Below are 14428 nucleotides of genomic sequence, written 5' to 3' on the forward strand. Positions count from 1 at the left end.
CAGAGGAGTCTGGTAGGCTACCGTCCACGGGGTCACAAAGAGTCAGACATGACTGAGCGACTAAACAACAACAGCAACACCAAGTTAAGCTCATAAACATTCTATAATGAAACAATGATATCAACTTCATAGAGCCGTTGCAAGGATTAACAAGACAAAGCACAGAAAAATTAGCACAATGCCTAGCACATAATAGCCATTCATTAAATGTCAATAGTCATTATTCTTGAAACGGATTAGTCTTTATTATTATCTTAGCTATTGCAGGATGGGAAGGAGTTACCGATTCTCATTGAACTTGTACCACAGTGAAAAATAAGACCACATTTTTCTTTGATAGTGAGCTATATGATAGTTAAAAATTTATTCAGCAAAGTTTTTTTTTTTTTTTTAGTATTTTCTTTCTTTCCAGTCCCCAAAGTAGTCACAGAGTGCCGAAAGAAAACTTTAAGACCATTTTTTTTTGCCTTCTCGAAGCCCACAATCAATAAAGAGACACGTACAGAGATATAATTGAAATCCAAAGGATAAACACCATAAGAGAGTTATAGTCAAAGTGCCATGAGAGTACAGAGGAGAGAGCAATTAACTCAGTATGAAAGGTGAGAAAAAAAGAAAAGGTAATTATTTAGCTGAGCCTTATTAAGAGAATAAAATTGTGTCCAACAGGAAATGGAAACAAAGGGCATTTTAGCTGAGTAAATTTAATATGCAGAGAATCAAAAGTGTGGGAAAATGTACTCTATTAGATGATTATACCTCTTCTAATGACTGTTGTTTTTGTTTTAGAACCTGAGTTATGACATTGGACATGTAGGTAAAAGATGGTTAGGGAATGCATGGATTCTGATGTGGTTTAAATGGGTGACATGCTCAAGAAAATTTAATTAAATTTGAATTTAAAATTTGCATATAAGAGAGCTATAGGATCAGCTCAATGTTTTCGAAAGAAAAGCGGAGGATGGTATTTAGAATAGATTGGAGGCAGGAAAGGCAGAACGTAGAAAGAGTTTTCAGGATGTTATTTTAATAGACTATCAAGAAAGGATGATAAACTGAACTGAAACAGTGGGATAGGAATAAAGAACAAGGAATGTTGATTGCTGAGGTATAAGAGACAAGGGAAAAATGCTTTGGGGAGCTCATAGCATTCTATCTGAGCAAAGTAAAAAGGTGCTGACATAGATGTGGGTTGTCAAAGACAAGTGTAAGGAAAAATACATAGCAGACAGATTTGAGCTACTACTGTAACAAACCATCTCAAACTTTCAAAAGCTTAATAAACAGAACTGTGTCTTACTTGTCTGAGCCCACATAGTAGAGATACTATATCTCTGCTCCACATGGTCCAGCCATACCCCAGGGCTACATAGTTCTCTGTTGTACCTTCAACTCTCTGGCAGTTAGACAGGGAGATAGAGAATGGAAGATAGATACAGATTTTGTAACCCAGGACTAGAAATGTGCTCATGACTTTTCTCAGAACTCTATTAACCAAATACAGCTATACTTAATTACAAAAATGGCTGGGAAATGTGGTCTGGAGATATAACTGGGAGAAAGAAGGGAATGAAATGATTTAGCCCAACGCTAACCAGCCTCTGCCACAGGGCATCAAGCAGGATCCTCAGTGGCCTTCCTGGGACACACCCCTCCCCACATCCTCTGCTGTAGCTCCCCTCTGAAGTAGCCACATAATTGCATCTCAGGAATATTTCTTGAGTTTTTCAGATGCTAAAAATAACTACCAAATGTAAGAAATTAGCTACTTGATGATCATGAGCACATAGCCTCCAGACCTGCTGGAACCAAAGGATTGATAATGTTGACCCCTACCACACCACCCTGTTGCCTCAACATCAACCAGTCAGAGAACTGTGCACGAGCTGATCACATGCCCTTAGAAACCCCTCCCTCACTTTTCAGGGATGTTTGAGCATGAGTCACCTGTTCTTGCATGGCCCTTTACTAAACATTTCTCTGCTCCACACTCCAATGTTTTGGTTTGTTTGGCCCCACTGTTTATTGAGCATAGGAATTTGTTCTTGGTAACATTACAAATCAGAAAGCAAAAAGTGCCTTTAAGAAAGAGTTACATAAAGTGTTTTTGAGTACGTCGGAGGGAGAGATGTCTCAGCAGCAAGAAAGAGGTCCAAATGGCAAACACTGGCTTTACCATGTGCCTCCAAAGATGGAGTGTAGAAATGTGATGGGGCTGACCTTCCAGGGAGAAGAAAGAGGTGGGATGGCATGGAAAATGTTTAGGAAATAATTTCTCTTAAACTAACAGAGGGTGAGGGAGGTAAGCAACCAGCTGGAAAGATTATTTGGGAATAGATACTGGAGGCTATATTGGACCTGCCAACTAAAAATTGGGTTCAATCCTTGGGTCAAGAAGATCTTCTGGAGGAGGAAATGGCAACCTACTCCACTATTCTTGCCTGGAGAATTCCATGGACAGAGGAGCCTGTTGGGCTATGGTCCATGGGACCACAAAGAATCAGACACGACTGAGTGACTGAGCACAGGGTACACATCTGTCTCTATTTGGATGAAGTCCCTAGCCAGTGCAGTCACTGACCTTCAGCATCCCCTGAAAGGAATTCAGGGTGGAGAGCAGACACGAGGCTCTCTGTTCTCTGGGAAAAACCGGCAGAAAAGGTCTTCAGATAGTTAGATAATTTAAGAATATTTTATGAGCCCAATCCTTGCATCTCCCCATATCTATAAAAGTACTAAAATCCTTCATGGTGACATCTGCTCCTCGCGAGTAGGAGCAAGCCTCTGCCAAAACATGGGCTTGACTGCATGTACCCCACTTGACTAAAATTATGTATAACACTGATCTCTCCCCCCCATCCTCTTTGGAGCAGTTTCTCAGAGTTATCTGAAATGCTGTTTCCTGGTCTATAGTCCTCACTTTGCCCCAAATTAAAACTTAAATTGCAACCCTCGCATTGTCCTTTTTTTTTTTTTTTTTTCCAGTTGGCAGGCTAAAGGGATCTAAAGAAATTCAACTGGGAGGCTATTTTAATTACCCTCAAGAGAAATGATGTGTGAATTGGATTACTGGCAGCGACATGAAGGAAAAAAGTGGGAAGACTGAATCAGAGGAAGTAGAAGCAATAAGACTTCTCCCCTTTTCAACAAATATTTACTGAACACCTACTATAAACCAAATACTATTAGATTCTGGGACCAAAACTCTCTCATCCTTTTCTCATTAATGCTGGATGTCTAAGTTAGACTGAGTGACTTTCACTTTCATTTTTCATACAGCCCTTTTTTCCTGCGTGCCTTTCTGGAAAGTTCTCCCTGCTGTTTTTTTAGTTCTTTTTTACCCCACATTCTTACAGTTATTGTTCATTCACCAATCTGTCTGCAAACTCCACTCTGTTTTACTGAGAAGTAAAAAAAAATGTCCAGTACTAGCCATCCTACGGTTCACACGTACATAGGCAGTTACTGCCATGTCACACTATATACATGTTATCTTGGCCTAACAGACTTTCTATTTGCACAAACTGTGAACTGGCAGCTGGTACTTATATACAGCCTTTCCCCCAGGGCTGACCCATGGGCATGCAAGTCTTCCCAAGCTGGCAGCCCTCTGTGAATGCTGATTGTGTGATGCGTAATAGAAACAAATCCTAATGTGTGTTTCAAACTTGGAGCTATCTGTCTGTGTACTCCTTCATTCAAAATAAAACACAAAAATGTAGCTGTGCAAATAGGAGTGGGGCTTCCAAATAGGTTTCAACGTGGCCACTCTCCATAAATCTGATTCTTTCTGTTTTCAAAATGAAAAAAAAAAAAAAAGCCATTGGAGTGCTAGTCTATTCAGGTTTTTGTTGGTTATTCACAGTGTGAAATGAGCATCTCTAAATAAAGCAACTGCCAAATAAATACACTCTGGTTACAAAGAGAACTCACTGTCTGACTAAAATCTTAAATCTAATTAAGGAATTTCCAAATGCCATATCTTTGAAACCTTGCAAAAACAACAGAAAATACATTTCATCTGGGACCTGTGAATAGTGAGCTTTGTACATAAAAGAAACAGCTTGTTCTAAAGCTGAACTTCAGTAAATTACAGAGGCGGTATCTTTCATAACCCCATTATGAGGGAACATTTCTCTGCTAAAACCTTTGGGTAGTAATACCTTTGGGCACTTCCCACTGGCAATGGGTTCTCTCACAGGCTTGAAAAATATCACACACATTCTGAAATCCTTGTGCTGCTTTCAGTAACCAAAATCTAAAATGAACATGGTTACTGAAAGTGCTTTGTACTGAATAACTAGAAAAAATAGACTCAGAAAGGGTACTTTCATAATAGGTATTCTCCCTTGCCCATGCAAATAGTTGCTTGCTGGGGTATACATGTTTTCTAAATTTAAGTTGAAAACCAGGCTGAAGCTAGAATAACAAAGAAAGTTTCTCTGTGCTGTTATTGAAAGAAAGAATTCTAATATGTATCTGCATACTCAAAGGACAGTGTTTTGTTTTTCATTGTTCCCTTTATCTATTTGAAAAGAAAATTTTGGAATATTTCCTAATAGTTACAAAATGTGCATGACTTGAGAAAAATGAAAACAATAAATCAATTTTCATCACACCCCTTAGGCAATGTATCTCTATACACTTGGACGAAAATTAAACACTGAAATATCTGGGTGGGAAAAAAAAAATTTATCCAATTATTTGGTCTACCAAATCCAATATTTGGTCTGCCAAATGATGGGCATACTTGATATTCATAGAGCAAAATATCCAAATATTACTATTTCTCTTTCAAGTGTATATTTTACCATGTAGCCATAATTAAAGAAAATATAGTAATCTAGAACTTAATGCCCTAAGATTGATTTTGCAACTATACTTTATATGTTTTTTGGGGGGAAATGAGTTTAGGTTTCTATAATGCAGGTGATAATTCAGGTCTGCATTTTATTTTGTGTGGGTGTGCATAAAATAAATCTTAGTGCTTTTCAAGATCATGAAGGATTGTACTCTGAAGACTTAAAATATTTTAGAATGATCTTCCTTTTCATATATATGACTTTAAATTTGTTTAAAGAAATGTCACTGCAAATTATTTTTTTTATCATGTATGGTTTTGCATTCTCAAACTACAGTACATAAACTCTTCTTGACAAGTGAAGAACTACCAAGTCTTTGTTAGTTACATTTAACGGAGCAGCCTCTATAGACATATGCTTGTGTGCATATATTTTATATACTTTGTATGTGTGTGTTCATATACACATCTATGTACATAATTTATGTATGCATGTATATACACCTGCACACACATGTGGCTTTACTGACCAACGTATGAGTGCTTTGTTGAGTTCACATGACCAGCAACCAATATGAGAGCTTGGCTTTTTTCTTTTTTTAAACAAGAGGCAGATTTGCCTCTGGCCACACTGTGCACTCTGTAGAATATACATCCAGCTTCAAAAGGGCCATGTAAGCAATGAACTTTTGAAGCCAGGCAGAAGGCATATGTCTCCATGCCTCAAGGCACAAGAAGGTCAACCAATGCCCTTATGGTCACACAGAGGTGTGTCTCCGTGATCAAACTAGCAACAAAGAGTCTCAAACTATTCAGTCTGATATTATATCTATCCATACCCACAAATGCTAATTTCTATGAAAAGCATCATGATGGAGCCACAAGACATTGCTTCCCTTGACAACAGTTCATGAACTAAGCAAGTGGTTTCAGAAGCTAATTTCTAAAGAGTAACTAGCTAATGAGAGTTATTTTTCATTGAGGGCTTCCTTGGTGGCTCAGACAGTACAGAATCTGCCTGCAATGCAAGACATCCAGGTTCAATCCCTGGGTTGGGAAGATTCCCTGGAGAAGGGAATGACAACTCACTCCAGTATTCTTGCCTGGAGAATGCCATGGATAGAGGAGCCTAGATAGCTACAGTCCATGGGGTCACAAAGAGTCAGAGACGACTGAGTGAGAAACACACACACACATACACACCCACCCTTCATTGGATACTCACAATATGACACATGCTCTCACATTTTATATCTTTTTTATCCTTGCAATATACTATGGGATATGTACTATTATTTCTCCCATTTATTCATGATTTTATAACTATTTAATCCTTGTCACACCTCTATGAAATGTGTACTAATATTATTCCCATGTTATCGATTATGAAGCCAATGCTTACAGAGGGAACTTGCCTGGATCACACAACAAGTGAAGGGCAAAAATGGAAATGGAGGCTAGGTTTTTACACGTCCAAAGTGTATGCCTACAATTTCAAAAAAGTAAATAGTTATCATTTATTGAAAACTTGAAACATGTCAAGCATTGTGCTTAGAACTTGGCATATTATCTTTCTGATACTCATAACCCACTATGATGTGGAGATTTCCAGGGACCGCATTTCACAGAAGAAGGAACTGACCCTTGTTGTCGTTGACCTGCTTAGTCATGTCTGGCTCTTTGCGACCCCATGGACTGTAGCCCATCAGGCTCCTCTGTCCAAGGGATTTTCCAAGCAAGAATACTGGATGGGTTGCCATGACCTCTTCCAGGAACTGATCTTTGGCTGCTTTTAAACCCTGAGTATTCTGCCTCCCCAGAAGATTTTGTAGACATCTCTCTCCTCTGAGCTGGAGACAAGAGCAGAAAGGGCCTTACAGGGCAAGATTAGAACCCAACCCATATATTTCCATCCAATCACTATTTCTCCAGGTAACTTTATTTTCTAAGAGGGCCATTGGCAATGCACATCTTAATAGTCTTAAGCAAGAGATAAGCCCCTCAACAAGAATTGATGGTGAGATCTCAGCCATGGATCATCATTCAAAATCAACACATAAGTGCACTTTACAATATAAACCCCTGTGACCAAGCACTGCTCACAGGCTTCCTGTTCTTTATGTGAAAACTGTGGGTGGCCTCATCGATGGTTTGTGACTGAAACCACACAAACTGGAATATTCTCACTGCCAAGTGGGCCCTTTGAGGTCCCTCTGCCCTGGTGTACCTAATACAAGTATCTAGCACTCTGCCTGGCACTTAAAGGCATTCAATGACTCTTTGCATCTTTCATTGTCACCATAACCAGAGCTTCTACCCTGAATATGATGCTGACTGTGCTGTGCTCAGTCGTGTCCGACTCTTTGCCATCCTTTAGACTGTAGCCCACCAGGCTCCTCTGTCTGTGGGATTTTTCAGGCAAGAATACTGGAATGGGTTGCCATTTCCTCCTCCAGGGGATCTTCCTGACCCAGGGATTGAACCCGAGTTTCCTATGTCTTCTGTACTGGCAGGCAGATTCTTTCCCAAGCCGAGCCATCTGGGAAGCCCATAAGTACTGGCTTAAAAAAAACTCTGTTGAGCACTGTGCTGCTAATGAAGGGAGTGGTTTCTGTGTCTGTGTGATGATGCTGTCATTGCCCACTCACCAGAGGACCCCTTGCCAAAGCTCTCAGCCCTCCTCAGTAGGGCTCGTGGAGCCCCCGGCACTCTCCGCACTGTCTGCTCAGTGGGGGTCAGTGGGGCGCAGTTACCTGTTGGCTTTCCACCAGACAGTGCAGCTGCATGGTCAGATTTTGGAGGCTGCTGACTGGATTGGGGCAGGCTAGCCTCGCAGTCTTAGCCATGACAGAGGACGGGAGCTTTCCCAGACCTCAGTCCTATAGACAAGCAGTACCAGCACATTTCCCAGGGCTGGAACTGCAGCTGGAGTCTATCACTGCACACCACCTCACTCCAGACACTGGAGAGCCTTAGTGAGAGAGATACCCACTCCATCCCCTAGTGCAGGCTGACTTGGTCTCACACATCTGTCCATAAATAGGACTATATCAATTAGACATGTGACATGTGGAAGATGGACTCCAGAAAAATGGCCATTTTCACCTGCCCAGAGGAAGCAATTTGCTGTGATTGTTAAATTCACTGTCTTGCTGATTAACTTCCTGATTTAGTCATTTGTTATTAAGGCCTCCTTTTCTCTTGCTTTCACATATGACCAACAATGTTTGTGCTATATTCTAGTCACTTTAGTCATGTCCAACTCTTTGTGACCTCATGAACTGTGGCCCTCCAGGCTCCTCTGTCCATTGGACTCTGCAGGTAAGAATACTGGAGTGTGTTGCCATGCCCTCTTCCAAGAGATCTTCCCAACTCAGGGATCGAATCACATCTCTGAGGTCTCTTGCATTGGCATGCAGGTTCTTTACCACTAGCGCCATCTGGGAAGCCCCATGACCCACAATCCCACCACACAAAATGAAGCTAATGATGATTGACTTTTCCTTTGATACAATAGTAACATATATTGATTATCCTTGAGATCTTTTGTCCACTGTAGGGAAACAACAGATTCCTTACTAAACTATGAAAGAACTGATGCTGTGTGTGCTTATGAAGTGCATGTGTGTGTTGATTTTCCAACATATCCACATACATACAGCCTCATGTCTATAGTGACACACTGGAGTAGATTCCTGTAGCCTCCAGCCTGGCTCAACCTTCTAAGATCACCAGAAGATGATACAGAAAGGTGGGACTGCCTCCACTCTATTTCAGAAACCTAAAAGGTGAAGTCTCCAAAATGCCCATTTCTTCCCCCTTGATAGATATTTATACTTTAAAAACAAAACAAGGCAAATCTTAAAGTCCTATTCTGTGACACACAAAGTATCACACAATTTTAAAAGCTTTCTGTGAAAATACATTCTCATTCTACAACTCAACAGAAAGCAGCAACAGTCCAAAAAATATATATATATGTGTGTGTGTGTGTGTGTGTCTAATTGCTCTTCCCAAACAAACTCAAAAACAAAAACAAGAGCCACTATAAAACGAGCATCAACAGCTTGGCATCTTGTGTGCTCTTAAGCCAAGCAAGGATATAACCTCTTGGCTACTACTCTTCTGAGTAAATAACCTCCTCCATTGAATAAACATTCTTTGGGAAGCCATTCTGCTCCAGACTTGCTAGGCTCAGGGGAATAAAAGAAAGCATGTACATGGTCTCCTCAGAGTCTAAAAAGGAGACAGGCAATGTAGAGAAAATAAGAGCTCCCTAATTACTGAGCTCCCACAGTGCGTGGGCTTCCAGGATAGCTCAGAGGTAAAGAATCCACCTGCAGTGCAAGAGATGCAGATTCGATCCCTGGGTCGGGAAGATCCCTTGGAGAAAGAACCGGCAACCCACCCAGTTTTCTTGCCTAGAGAAAGAGGAGATAGAGGAGCGTGGTGGGTTACAGTCCATGGGGTCGCAAAGAGTCAGGCTCGACTGGGTGACTAAGCACTCTGCTCATAGTGTAAGAGATAGTGAACCTAATCTAGATTTATCTAATTTAATTCTCACAAACACCTGTAACACAGACAGTTCTAGCATCATTTAGTGATAAGAAAGCTGAAGCTTAAAAGTTTCTATGACTCTTGCCCGAGGCCACTCAGCTAGAAAGTAGCAGCACCTTGATTCATTTTCTGGTCTGTTCAGCTCCAGGCTCAGACTCCTCCTGCTGTACCAGAAGGTCAGTGATGGAGATGAGTGTGTGTTTCAATGGAGGTACAGCTTGATGGTTAGGATGGTCTCTTCTCACAAGTGCACTCCTCACCTTACGTTCTGTAACTCCAAAGACCCTGAGTGGATCAAGACCTCCCTCTAGCATTACCTAAGGGAATATTCAAGCAAGAATCCTTTGATGAATAAACTCAAGTGTATGATCAATAGCTCTGCCAGCTTCTTATCCCACTGAAAGTGAAAAGAGCAGGCAAAGCTCACTGACCACAAAGAAGTTAAGAGACATCAATTTAGCACTCATCTGCTGGCCCATAGGAGGTAAACAATAATCAGTTTTTGGTACCAAAACCCAATATGGCAGGGTGGGGTGGTGCGCGGTGAGGCAGGTGTGGTGAAGGTATGTGGATTAGAACTATGCTCATTTCTGTGATAGACAGGGCAGAGCCCAGACTACTGAGGGCATCAAATACTACTAACTCTCAGAACAATAACACTGGTTGAATTTCAAAATTAAAGAGCTGAAAAAGAATAATAACAGGTGGTGGCACAGGTGTCCTGATCTCCCGGTTTAGCTCATGTGTACATGAAGGCCACCGTGCCTATTCAAAGGAAAACTCTCTTATCTCTGGAAACTGTCAGGAAATTGTGATCCATTCTTCTCTTTTGTATGTTCATAGAAAATACCTGAATTCTAACTTGCCTAACTATATTCACTTCCTGAGTAAATTCTTCCTATCCTTAGGACATGCAAGGTAAGTTAATAAGACAGAGATGCTAATGGCTAAAAAAAAAAAAAACAAACACGCAAGCTTGCTACCATAATCCTTGCTGGGACGCCCAGAATATCTATTCACTTATGAACTGGCCAGCAGGAATCTAAAATTTTGCCTCTTTGAAATTACATGAATGACTAAAGAGTATCGGATTTCAGTTAACTCAGACTCAGTTTTTCTGTGTGAAATGCAGACAAGTGACTTAGGGAAAAAACCTACTATAGTCACATTTTTCAAAAACGTATCTAGATAGTTACTCAAAAATCAAAGGATAACAGTTAGATGGAGCATGGTGTCCCACAACGGTCTTTGATTTGAATAAAATGAAGAACAATACAAAGTGGGTTTGAGGTTCAATCTGTGACCTGGGAAAAAATGAATTACAATCAAACTGTCAATAGGTACCTTTTAGTGTTATTTTTCAGATCATTTGAAATGGTTACAGGTCATAAAATAAGCTAATGTTATTTTCAAGAAGTCTTTTCTGGTTCCTATAAGTATTAAAGAACTTGATATAATTTCTGTGTCATATGCCATCTTTTCAGGAATGATCATTCGGGAAGCAGAGTGGCTTCAGTGGAAAAGCTTTTGCATCATCAGAATCTAATTAAGTAACTAATTACCAATAGATGACAGTAAAGCACATTGCAGATATCAAGTTATGTAAAATCTTAATAAAATGAAATTCCAGTGCCCCACAAAATGCACTCCTGAAAACTGCACTTTCTCCTCTCTTACAGAAATGAAGTAAGTAGAAAAAGCAGACACTAAAAGGGAATGTTCTACATTGTCTTGCCCAAGTCTGAATTTCTTTGTCCTCTCTAAAATACAAAGTCAAAACACTAGCTCTCAGTAGTGCCCAGTATTGAGCAAACTAAGCTAAGCTGTTTCTAAATCTCTTAGTCATAGATGATATAAATTAAGATATTAAATAATGCACATCAGTGAAAGACCATGATTTTGAGTGTAGAGGATATAAAAACATTCAAGGTTTTGTATTAAGATTCCCTTAGCAAAGGATATTATCTAAGGTCTGTGCCTACTGAGGCTAATGTAAAACTATAGAAGCCAGAGATCATAACTTCTGAAAAGACAACTTCCTATTTTTATCAGTTGCTGCTGCTGTTGTTGTTGTTGTTTAGTCACTCAGTCGTGTCTGACTCTTTTGCAACCCCATGCATTGCAACCTGCCAGGCCCCTCTGCCCATGGGATTTCCCAGGCAAGAATACTGGAGTGGGTTGCCATTTCCTTCTCCATGGGATCCTCCCGACCAGGGATCCAACCAACGTCTCCTGAATTGGCAAGTGGATTCTTTACCACTGAGCCACCAGGGAAGTCATATTTAAGGTAGTTTGGTACATACTGCTTAAAAGAAGAGGTAGTTAAAAGCCATATAATTTATATATGTGTGTGTATATAATATATATTTACATTTTGGGGTGGACCTTTTTTGGTTTGTGTTTTGGCAAGGTAGGGCTAAAATCAAATGTGAAAGCAATTCACTTAAGACTATCAGCTTTACTGCAGTGAGTACCAACTGCAGTGCCTGTGGTTTTTACCATGAATACATGTGATTTATATGGATTTATTTTCAACAGCTCTAAAGAAAAAAGAACTATTCCCAGTGTCCTGTATACTTCCCTATTTCTATTTATTTTACACAGGTCTTCAAATCTTTTGCTGTGTCTGGCAGTATGTATTGATGGGTTGATTTATTCATCTTGTTTTCCAGTCTGTAATGACAGCTTTTAAATTAAGGTACACTTTTAAAAGGTGGTAAATAAATGGATAAGGAAGCCCCAGTGGACAGAAATACTGTTACTCAAAATGCCAGCCTGAAAAGGCCTCCCTGAGATGTTCTGTAAAACCACTCTGGATAAGTCTTAAAGTATCCTCACATTCTATTTCATATCGGCTAAAATCTAAATTGGGCTTCCCAGGTGGTGCTAGTGGTTAAGAACCTGCCTGCCAATGCAGGAGACATAAGAGATTCAGGTTCGACCCCTGGGTCAGGAAGATCCCCTGGAGAAGGGCATGGCAACCCACTCCAGTATCCTTGCCTAGAGAATCCCATGAACAGAGGAGCCTGCTGGGCTACAGTCCAGGGTCAAAAAGGGTCAGACACAACTGAAGCAACTTAGAACGCACGCACACAAAACCTACTTTATCCCATAAACTGGAATGATCTGAATATCTCCAACTGGCATCCATGAAAAGTTTCAAACAAGTCTCCATAGTGTTTCCACCAAAATGCCGCCAAATAATTAGAGTTGAAAATTCTTTGGCTGGAAATTTTCTCACCATTTGCTAGAAGAAATTTATTTTTGCTTAAATTTTGTCCATATATTTTATTGTATTGTGAAATACTAAGAAATCGTTTTTTAAGTATAAAAAATAATTTTAAAAATTCATGCATTAATTGATAAGGCAAAAACTATGTCTACAAAATTTAAGTAGAAACCTCTAGTTACCTTTTTATGCCATTTTGCTGGTGCCCTAGTTCAGAGATTCAAAGATGAAAGCGCTGTGATAGTTCTGATTTTCTTTGCCTACTGTTTCTTTCACCTCCTATCACCTCAATATTTCTAAAACTTCTTTCATGGCTGACTCATGTGTTTTTACCATTTTGTCTCAGCAGTCCTGCCCTCTTTTCCCTTTTTCTCTATGCTTTTTCTTTGTAATACAAGCCTATCTTGCTATTCATGCTTTGCATTAGGTTCTTCCAGTTTGTAAAGCAAGAATCCATGGGATTCTTCCCTACCCACCCCCACTCCCCGCTGCCTTCTTGCGGTCACGTATATTTCTTGCAGAGCTTTTTAAACACCCCAGAGAATAATCTACCACTTGTATGCTTTCTGACATATGAGGATTTTAAATCTTTCCTTGTAGTTTGTCTTATTTTTATTTGTAGTTGGTCCCCATAGCCCTGAACCAATCTCCTGTGTGTTCAGTTATGCAGATGTCTGTAATGAAAGGGAACACTTGGGAACACCGCAGAGAAAACAGCTATTCTACCATAGCCAGAGCTGTGATGTTAAATGATTTTGAGCAAAAAATAAATGCTAGAAAGCAAATTGAAAGAAGTCAAAGCCTTGTGCTGTAATTCAAAAGAATGAAACAGATGAGACATTTACAAAGCCATATGTACACAGCATAAATGACTGCAGTCATCCCCATAACAGTCTGCAGAGATTTGTACATTGTTCCTCTTTGTGAATATACTTCAGTGTATGATCTCTTGATACAAAGGGGATGAGAGTTCTAACGCACTTTTTATCTTCACATGTTGGTGAATGTTGCATTAAACAAAAAGAATGTCACTTGTTAGATGAATGAATGAGAGTAATATGATGGTGAAGTTACATGAAGTATCTGCAGTATTGCAAAGCCCAACTTAAAGGGATTGACTTATGTAATTATCACCACAAATGCTTTAGAAATTCATTAACTTTTCTTGCTCTGTAGGTTAAACATAAATGGCAGTGATCCACTGAGTCATTTTTAGAATCATAGTCTGGTTCTCTCACTTCGCAACGTCTCCTATATAAACTGGCCACCATCATATATATACATATATATATATGTGTGTGTGTGTGTGTGTGTGTGTGTGTGAGATATATATACACATTATGATACATATATAACAATTTCTCACCTAACATAATATTCCCTTTTTATAGAAATCATTTTCACATATATATGTGATATACATATACATCATGATACATATATAACAATTTCTCATCTAACACAATATTCCCTTTTTATAGAAATCATTTTCAAATATTAAAAATATGCAGTTCCATTATTTCATAAGCCAAATACTTGGACAATTGATGTAGTTACTCTTCCTCATGTATACCTCTAAAATTATTTTTAAGATGGTCTATACGAAGAAGGTGATGGCACCCCACTCCAGTACTCTTGCCTGGAAAATCCCATGGATGGAGGAGCCTGGTGGGCTGCAGTCCATGGGATCGCGAAGAGTCGGACACAACTGAGCGACTTCACTTTCACTTTTCACTTTCATGCATTGGAGAAGGAAATGGCAACCCACTCCAGTGTTCTTGCCTGGAGAATCCCAGGGATGGGGGAGCCTGGTGGGCTGCCGTCTCTGAGGTCGCACAGAG

Source organism: Bos grunniens, chromosome 12 (genome assembly GCF_055505025.1).
Source record: "Bos grunniens cultivar Pamir isolate PY7600 chromosome 12, Bosgru_T2T1.0, whole genome shotgun sequence".
NCBI classification, from domain to species: Eukaryota; Metazoa; Chordata; class Mammalia; order Artiodactyla; family Bovidae; genus Bos; species Bos grunniens.